The sequence below is a fragment of the Arvicola amphibius genome, chromosome 13, assembly GCF_903992535.2.
Source record: "Arvicola amphibius chromosome 13, mArvAmp1.2, whole genome shotgun sequence".
NCBI classification, from domain to species: Eukaryota; Metazoa; Chordata; class Mammalia; order Rodentia; family Cricetidae; genus Arvicola; species Arvicola amphibius.
This window is the reverse complement of record NC_052059.1, coordinates 7,173,348-7,184,147: the sequence shown is the minus strand read 5'-3', so window position 1 is coordinate 7,184,147 and position 10,800 is coordinate 7,173,348.

Genomic DNA, 10,800 nt, shown 5'->3' with positions numbered 1-10,800 from the left:
TTAGCATGCCAATTGGCCTGTCTTGGGCTGTTAAGAGAAGTGGCCAGTATACTCAGAATCATTTAGGAAATCTCATTTGGTCTTTTCTTTCTGGACCTTCCTGGAGAAGCCTTTGGGATAGTTGTAGACAGCTGTGTGCTATTTAAGTACCTTCAAGCTTTCCCCACTGGCTATAGGAAATGGATGTTTCTTGCGCAGCCTCATATCCAAAACAAAGTGCAATGTGACACACAGTTTCTGCTGAGCACAAAACGATGGTTTTCTTGAGTTTTCAAGCAACACCCCAGAGTATTTGCCTCCTCTTCAATCTGACCTGTGCTGCCCACACTAGTCAATGTTGCTATTACTCTTATGTTTCCACTGTTCCCCAGACTTCTCCATGAGAACTGACCTTTGTCTCTCCAATGTCCAGCAACAACATTTTACTTTTTAAATCATAGGTCATGTATCCACAAGGATGACTTTCCCTCCTTGGAACAAAAACAACAAAAACCCTTATATTCATAATACTCTGGTGTTATTTTGGAACTATGCTTTAATTCTTTTCATACACTGGTACACATTATCTGGGCTTTCCTACTGTTGCATGATAGGTCTGGGGAGGCCAGACTCACTTCTCATGATTGCTTTCTTAAAAGATCATCCATGAAATTTACTCAAGTACCAAGGGTATAAAAATACTTACTAAAATGATTATACTATATTGACCATGGAAGTACTCACTCATATCTTTTTTCTTAAAACTAGACATTGAGATTACTTTTTAGATTTTTCTCCCATTCTATGAAACAAGCATAATTGACTTTTTTCAGGAAATTCTTAGAAAATGTAATTGTGTGAGTGTGAAATCAATCCCACCCCTCCCCACACAAGCTTATGTATTAGAACATTTTATCCCCTGCTGGTGATGTCACTTTGGGAAGCACATACCCAGTCTTAAAACTGTTGAGTTATTTCATAGTTCTAGTTTTGATCTTTTGAATACATTACAGTTCCCCAAAATAAATACATGAAAAAAAATGATAAACTGGTCTATATTCTTCTTATGCCACCATGTCAATGGCTTCTTCTACATTTCCCTGTTTACAAAAATCCTGTGGTAACTTTCAACCCTCCCCCATCTAGTATAAACTTTCTAACTGAAGTTCATCAGCCCAAATCTTAATTACATATACATCTTTACCACTCTTTGTCATATAGACTACCAAACATCCAGATTCTTGAGTTTGAGTTATGATTACTTTTGACAGGACACTATTCAATTCACCTCAGCTCATATTAAGGTTTAGGAAAATTTAAGCAAGGCAAAAGTTAAGAGGCATAAGTAAAACAGAGCTAATTCTCAGGTACTGAAGTACCTCACTGAATCCATCCCATTTTAAATATGTATTCTGTCACCCATACAGAGGAACAGGTGGTCTCTATGTAAGGTATACAAATTACCTTCTCAGTAAGTGATGAACACTTAGGTTATTAATCAACTGCATTTTATGATCATTAAGTCCAATCATTAAATGATCCACATGATATCCTACAGGGAAACTTGCTTCATAAATCCATGTATTAGATTTGCTCACAAGAAGCAAGCAGCCATACCTTCACAAGAGCATCGCACTGCTGAGTACTTCCTGGCCATTATCATTAGTCTTTTTATCAGGAGACACATCATTATCAACATGTTTACAAGTAAAGCTGATCTGATTATGTGCATTATTTCCTTGGGAAGCTCACTTTGTAATGGGAAGGAAATAGATAACACGCCAGCTGCTCTAAGTGCTTCCCCTACAGTCACCGAGCAGAATCGGACGCCAGAAAGGACACAATCAAGCAAAGTTGCATCTGAAGAGCTCCAGGCATTAGAGGACATTTTTAGGAAATTGATGATAGAAGTAAGTGCTCTGTGTTGTGCTAAATAAAGGGTATTTAATAGTGAGGTACATGGGGAGTCATGGAAAGGTCACTTAGTTCGATAGCACTAGGAAGTCAAGCTTGTGAGGAAACGGAGAGAGCATATGAGCAAATTCCTTCTGGCAAGATAGAGGAGACGTGACTCGTAGTATCCAAAAGAAGATGCAGAGCACAGAAATTAAGGAAAGGAGAAAATAGAATATGCATTAAAGTGCAACCTTTCATAATCAATGAAGAGTGAATGTGCCAGATATTCTGCATTAATAAGAAAAACGTGTAAGAATAAATAGAAACTTGGAAGAAGGGGCAAGAAATCATGCTATTCATGGCGGAATATGTCACAGAGACATATGTATAGAAGTTATGACATCACCGAACCAGGGACTCACTCAAAGAGGGGGTTAGAAGACAGCTCAAGCTTCAAAGATTGTCACCTGATGTTAATCTAGCCTCATGCATAAGGTTCAGCCACTACAAAAGAGAAAGCAAGCATGCATGCAGCACAAGCACACACACACACACACACACACACAAACACAAACACACTACACAAGAGAGACTGAAAGACAGAGTATAACCAAAAGAAAGTTCAATTTTTTAAAATTTAATTATAGTTCACTAAAAAAAAAAAACAAAAATAACACTCACATTCTCTGTGTACCATAGGAAATTTAGCAATGAAAATCCACCATTTATCCTAGGAATTTCTGTGGGTAGTAGTTACTTGACTTTAGGCCTGGATATCACTGGCTACAGGAGGCCTTCAAAAATGATGCAACAGTTCGGTTCTTAGAGTGGGGTCTCATAGTGGTTTTAGAATCAGTTTACAAAGTGCCTCTAATTTTTGTCACACAGTGAAAAGTACTTGATAGATTTTAGCTATTATTATTTATTTTTAATTATGAAATATTAGCACTGTTGGAACACTATTATTACTTTGAAAGATCATAATTCACTTACAGAAAATATTATGCTTAAAAACCAGCCACATAACTTATGCCCAATAAGAACTGCTTTAACAATCGCTTTCCTACCATTAACACATTTTTTAAGATGGGAAGAATATACATATGCAAGAATAATTGTTCCAGTGGTTTTTGGCCAATTCACCAAACTGTAAGGAACAACAGTGGATGCTGGGAAGCAGAAGGCGATAAAAATCTGTGTGGCAACATCTTGGACAAGGGCACGAAGACTATCAAGGACTGGAAAGTCAACTTCAAGAGTGTGTTTTCTAGAAATGCCAGGAAAGTTACACCGTGATACTGTTACAGTATGGCTGTGGAAATGAGATCTGGGCAATGAAAACACTATTAGACATGCTCATGTGGAAGGGAAAGAATCTCACTGAGCCTCATTCCTTCAACAAAGAGTACAAGAAACTAATGATTTCTGAGAAAGGAAGAATTAGTCTCCCCAGAGAGGAGGCCCCTAATTGGTTACCCAGTACCAATTCATCAGCTCTGAAATCATATGTACAAGTAAAACTAAGGAGACTCATCAGTGTATATGTGTGTGTTGTGTGTGTGTGTGTATGTATATATATATATAGTTATGCATTTGAAAGGGGGATTGATGTATTTATATGTTAATTTTAATTAAAGTAAGGGAGTGTGAAAAAAAATGGTCTCCAAAGGAAGTGACACTATGAGGAGGTATGGCTTTTTTGGAGTAGGTATGGCCATATAATGAGGAAGTATGTCACTGTCGGGGTGGGCATTGAGGTCTCCTTTGCTCGAACTATGCTCAGTGTGGTAGACAGTTCACTTCCTGCTACCTGTGGATGAAGATATAGAATTCTCGGCACCTTTTCCTGCACCATGTCTGCCTGCATGCAGCTGTGTCCCCACCATGACAATACTGGACTAACTCTGAAACTATAAGCTACCCAATTGAATGTTTTCCTTTATAAGAGTTACCATTCTCTTGGTGCCTCTTCACAGCAATAGAAACCCTAACTAAGAGAGGAGGTGGATTAGAACTCAGCTTAAGAAAAGATTTAAATAAATTTAATTGTGTCAGGAAAGAGGGGACATAGACACTGCAATTTCTGGACAACTCCTTATTGATGTGAAATAAAATCAGCCTACTCCAAGAAAATATAGCTAGGCTGCTGTATTGTGAGAAGCTTTCAGAATAGTTCTCCCTCTGTGGCTGATCAAAATGGAGACAATCCAAAATATGTTGCATATTTTTCATCAACAGAACTTGATAAACATTACTAAAAAAAGTTTTCCACTGCCCTGAATTACAAGACATATTCAAATAGTATCTCAGGATAAAGGAGGAAAATTGCACCTAGTGAAATTTAGGTTCATGACTACACAGACCAATGCAAAAATAGTATATAAATAGCTAAACATAAAATAAAGTTTTTATTAAAAGAATTGGTTGTTTACCACAAAATTAATAGTTATATTTTCTGGAATTTATAATGAGTATAATATTTCAAATGTGTGAAAGTGATAGATATACTTTGGGATAATTACATAACAGATAATATGACATTATTTCAGTTAGGAATGTAATAATGCTATACTAGCATGGCACATGTGCATATAGAGAAACAAAACCTTCAATATTCACTAGAAATAAACACGTATAGATAATGATGCAAAAATGGAAACAAGCTGAAATAACAACAAAAGAATCAAGTACAAGAAAGAAAGAAAGAAAGAAAGAAAGAAAGAAAGAAAGAAAGAAAGAAAGAAAGGAAGGAGGAAGGAAGGAAGGAAGGAAGGAAGGAAGGAAGGAAGGAAGAAAGAAAGGAAGAAAGAAAGAAAGGTAAAAACTGGACAAACATCAGATGAGAGAGTCTTAGTCTACTGGGGCTATTATATCAAAATATCTCAGACTGGGTCATCTGTAAAGAGCAAATATTTATTTGCCATATAACTGAAGATTTACAATTTAATTCACAGTGACAGTGTATGTAGCATTTTAGGGGATTTCTCAACTTCCAAAATCATACCTCCTTATTACATTCTCCCACATAGGGGCAAAACTAGCTTGGTGAGATGCTATCACATGCTCAGAAGACAAAACGACTATGCATCTCTTCTGATGTTGGCTCTACGGAATCAGAATAATTCATTACCCCAGACCTTAATCATGTGCCAAGAAAGCTAAAGTTTTTCGTGCAGATTTTGAACATATCCACGTTTTTAAGTAAAGCAGACCTAGAAAGGAGCAGATGAAAGGTTCAGACTGTCCTCATCATGATGCACATTAAAGATTTGTTCCTTAGGTTTAAGTGAATGGCAGGTTCCTGATTTAGGATTAAAAGCAAGAATCAGTTACATACTATCTACAAAGCAATTCTGTAATTACAAACAAAGACCGAACAGCAAGCACATAGAGAGCTCTTCATTTTAGTAGCTACTTTTCTCATTAATGTGGCAAGTGACCTAAAGAGAGCAGATGAAGAGAGGAAGGATTTATTTAGGTTTATGGTCTGAGAGTATATTCTGTTCCATCATAATGAGGAAGATATGGTGTAAATGTGGATCTATCTGTCATAGTGGGAGTGTAAATCCCCTAGTTATCCTGCATCCCAGGTTAGGAAGCCAAAAAAGAAGGATACGCCTGCTTCTCTGGCTCCTCCTCTTCCTTTTCTTCTTCTTTCTCTCCCCTCCTCTTTATCACTCTATCTCCTTCCTCCCTCCCTCCTACCCCTCTCCAAGCACACATGCATGTTCAGGGCATGTCTTCTAATTGATTTTAAGTCCCATAAATTTGATAATCATCAAATTTATTTGATTAACCATCTCAAATATCTTCTGCCATTCACTGGTAATATATCTCACTTGTCTAATAGGTGATAGTAAGATGGCAGCTATCAACCAACTTAAAATAACTGATATCATAAAGTTCTGCTCCCAGCAGCAGCACAATGTATACTTGTTTCAAAAATGGATTATATGCTAGGGTACTAAAGAAGTCACGATGAATTTATAAGAACTGAGTCACACAGACTACATTTTATGAACAAAAATCAGATTGAGCCAGAAATTAAAACCAGAAGACATTTGGAAAATTTGCAAATTACCCAAAAAAGAATAAATATAAGAAGAAATTATACAATAGATCAGAAATTGTTTTTAAGCTGAATGAAATTTCAGGCACGACTGATTAAAACTGGAGTCGGTAGATAAGGAAATGAACCAAGGAGACTATAAAATCATGCGTTTCTATTGGACAGAAAATGTGCAGTTAATAAAGAAAGCATCTACCTCAACCAGCTAGAAAATGAAGACAAAAAGAAGCAGAAATAAGGAAAACTTTCAGGATAACAGCATGCATGAATAGCATAGAAACAATAAGGAGATCACTGAGCCCAACACTGCTCATTTATCATAAATAACTTACAGTAAAATAAATCATAAATAACAGTTAATGTTCTAAAGCTCAGTCTAAAGAACCTAGAGTTAATTCTTCTCAACATAACCAACATTACTAAAGACTTAGCCAGTCTAGTGAAGAAAAGGAGTCTTAGATTAAGAAATACAGGAATGAAAGATAACATAATGATAGGGAGAGATTAGATATTTTCTCAAGCTAAAGGTAATATTATATTGAACCATGTACTATTATTGATTGTGAACAGCCTGAAAGAATGGATAACAGAAGAAAATGAAAGGAACTTAGAGTAGTCAATGGTCAGTTTAGAAAGGAAGAAATTATTTATTTTCAGCAATGGCAGTACTTATTATACATGAAAAATCCCAAGAAATATAACCAGGATTACTAAGAATAGATAAGTCAGGTCACTGGACAAAAGATTATCATAAAAAATAAAGTGTTTCTTTTACTAGAAACTAACAGTTCAAAACTGTAATCAGGAATAATTTCCAGTTATAAAATAATCCAATACAGGGCCTGTAGAAATGACTCAGAACTTGAGAAAGTAAATGCTCTTCCAGAGAACCTGGATTCATTTCCCTGCACCTACACGGCAGCTTATAATGGTCTGTAACTCTGTTTCCAAGGGGTATAATTCCCTCTTCTGACCTCCATGGACACCAGATATGCATGTGGTACTCAGACATACATACAGGCAAAATACTTGAGTATACATACATGCACTCAAAGTCATCATACTCCTTAAATAAAGTTTGTTGACTCTTCAATAATCATGCTACAATCTGTATAAGACAAAAGTCATAGACTGAAAGACTACGGAGAGGGAAAGATCTCCCTAGGAAGGAGAAGTGGCATGGATAATTATGCATGTAGGGGGGTGCGAGAGATTGAAATGAGACACTCAAATGGAGGTGGAGAGTGAAGAGGTGCTAAGGGAGGGACCCCTAAAACTAAGGATCATTTGAGGGGTGATATGGAAACCTAAATATCTACATATTTCTATCTGTCATCTATCTACCTATCACCTACTTATCTAGCTAGCTAGCAAGATCTAGGTATAGGAATAGATATAGATATTAAAGAAAACTAAATAGAAACACCAAACAATGGAGGAGACAAAGCTCCTTGGCAGCAAAGCTCCTGCGTCAGGAGTGAGTTACATCTACTCAAGCTAGTTACCACAGGAACCTCGTGAAAACCCACAAGCAAGCCAAGTTATTGCCAAAGCTACTAATTTCTCTCCAAAAACTTTGGAAAGGCCCTGTTGGTGAAGACAACACTTATAAAACTCACTGAACAGGAATTTGAGCTTGTACTTACCTAAAGCCTTCCCCTCTATTGACTGGTGCCCATGCTACTGGAAGATACTCAGCATGATGACAAAATTAAATACCTTCCAACCTCAAACTCCCAAATTTCCAGTGGTGACTGATCTGTAATATATGCTGGTGAAATGGCGGCACAAAAGTTGTGGAGTAAAGAGACATTATTTGATTAGAATTAAGGCCTACTCCACAAGACGAAATGCCTGACACTGCATAGGTGGCCAAGAACTTGAAACTAGATAGGCCAGAATAAGGAGAAAGCCAGTTACTATTGTTCTGCTAAGGGAACATAGCAATAAAATGATTCCCAATGACAGTCTACTATACTCATAGATCAGTGTCTTTGCCATCAACAGAGAAGCATCCTCCTACAGTAGATGGGAACAATAAGGAGACCACCAACTGGACTGTGTGAAGACAGAGATTGTCTCCATCACATCTCTTCCTACAGAACTCAGGGAACTCTGTGGAGGAGGAGGCGGAAAGACTGTAAGAGTCGGTGGGGATGCAAGACACCAAGGAATCAAGGCTTTCTAGACACAAAAGGACTGACACACCTATGAACTAGCAGAGACTGTGGCTGCTTGCACAGGGCCTGCACAGGTCTAAGTCAGACGATGAGGTCCAAGTGTGAAGAGGATATACATCCCTACTCCTAACCCAGAGGGTAACTCCAATTGATAACCACTCACAAAGGAAAAAAATAGTTTTCTACAATGGACTCATATTTAGTGCTTAAACCACACTTAAGGACAGGCCCCATGCCCAGCAGTAGATGGACAACACAGAATTAACTCAATGGTACTTTTGGAGATTTTTTTCCCATAATGCTCTTTCTTGGCATGTTTTTTATTGTCGTCATCATCATCATCATTATATATCTTTCTGCTTTCTAATGAGAGAGAGAAAACGAGTGTGGATTTGGATGGATGAAGAACTGGGAGAGACCATGGAGGAATTAGGGGATGGGAAATCATATTCAGAATGTATTGCAGGAGAAATAACCTAGTTTCAAAAAAAGTTATTGTTGAAGATAAGATTTACAAAATCGTGTCAGATAGATGACTTTGATTCCTAATACATAAATAGTTTTTGTAATACAGTATCAAGAAATAAAGCACATTTTTAAGTGGGGGAAAAAGTCTTAGACAAAAAAAGCATGCAAACCAAAAACTCACTGTAATGACACTTTATGAATAATTAGGGAAGTGTGGTGGTTAGAATAGATATCCCCCCCCCATAGACTCGTGTTTGCATGCTTGGCCCATAGGCATTTGTTGTCACCTAGGAATCTCAGAGAAGCCACACCCATGAAGTCTCACCACTATGGCTTTTTAAGCAGGGTGGGAATGAATACTACCAGAAGACATGTTATTGTGGGAAGGGAAACCTCATAAGGCCTCAGTCCTGGACAAAGAACTACAGGTCAGTAAGGAAAGCCAAGAGTGGGAGAATTAGTCTTCCCAAGAAGTAAAGCACACCAGTTGGTTGTCCAACACCAAATGGTCAGCCCTGAAATCATATTCACATAAGCAACATTAAAAGAACACACACATGCATATACATACACACGCACACACACATATACACACATATGTGTTTAACAATGATTAAAGAATAGGAGGCCATGAATTTGAATGAAGCAAGGGATGGTACATGGAAGAGTTTTGAGGGAGAAAAGTGAAGAGGAAAATTATGCCATTACATTAATCTCATGTTTTCAAATAAATAAAAAGAAGTTGAAATAAATAATAATTTACATTTACTTACTGGAAAGCAGTAGAAAACAGAAAGAATGCAATTTTCAAATTTAGTGTGAAGCTTAATACTTTGCCTTATGTTTTAAAATTTCTGTCTCCCTCTCTCCAAAGAAAAAAATTATATTAATTATCCAACATATTTCAATTCACTTTAATTCAGAGCTATTTCATCTATACACACATACACATGCACATGTTCATACGGCACACACACACACACACACACAGAGCACACAATTAAGATCTAAATTAACTCCAAGGGACATTTCACATGTTTTAACCATTGTTTCTGAAGCCTGAATAATAACCTGGAACCTTGAAAGTATTTCAAAGAGGAATTGTTAAAGTTTCAAAAAAAATCTCTGCTGAATATCCTATAAGATAAAGTGTGTTCCAGTGCTAATTAGCTTTCTAATGAATAACCTATGACCTTCGCTCTAGTGAGAAACTTATTGTACCAGAAGTTTTGTAGACATCCAGTTATGCAAGAAACAACTCTTTATTCTCTAGGCAATTAACTGTTCAGTGTGTGGAGCCCATGCCTTTCCTCTGTTTGCATTGCAGAGACACAGCTGAGCATTGATCTGTGAATCCAAGCTGATGAAATCTAAGTAGATCGTTAGATATCATTTATGATTTAACACCCCTTAAACTCTGTTCCCCACCACTTAACATATGTCCCACAGACTTTAAAATTCACATTTTGCCATCAAGTGATTATTTAACACTACATTTCTTGAAAAATCGGAATCACCTTGAGTTATTTTCTCTAGGCAGAAAGAAAGAAAGAAAGAAAGAAAGAAAGAAAGAAAGAAAGAAAGGAAAGAAAAGAAAGAAAGAAATGCCGTAAGCCATTATATATCTAAATGAAAATTAGTATGCAATATTAGCATACAGGTAACACTTCAGTATACTAAACAGGCTATGAGATAAAAGAAATGCAGATTACTAGAACCCCTGGTTCATAGCCACGTGTGTAACTACAGTTCAGGTCTACCATTGCATCACTGTGGAGATGGAGATGGGAGAATCAGGAGTTCAAGGCTAGGCTCTGCAACTTGAGAGTTCCTCTAGCAAACAGAAAAGCTAGTGATTCAAATATTGAGTTGTTGCCCACTTTCCTTAATCCGAGCTAACACATCAATAATGATGGCATTCTAAATACTAACTTTCATATTTGTTTAAACGTCTCCCGCACATATACAAAACAATTTCTGGAAAATATCCAGGGTAATGTTATGGCCATTACTGTACAAATCCTCTGCACTTGAGTCCGTCACCTTTCATGAACTTGTCAGAAAATGAAGTTATAAAGGGCCAAGTGCTTGCTCCTTTTGTGTTATTAAAGTTCGGTGTTTATTTTTCACTTTATTAGATTTTGTTTCAGAATATAATCAGAAGTACATTTCCTTTTTAAGCACCTAATATTTTCTTTTCAGTTAATA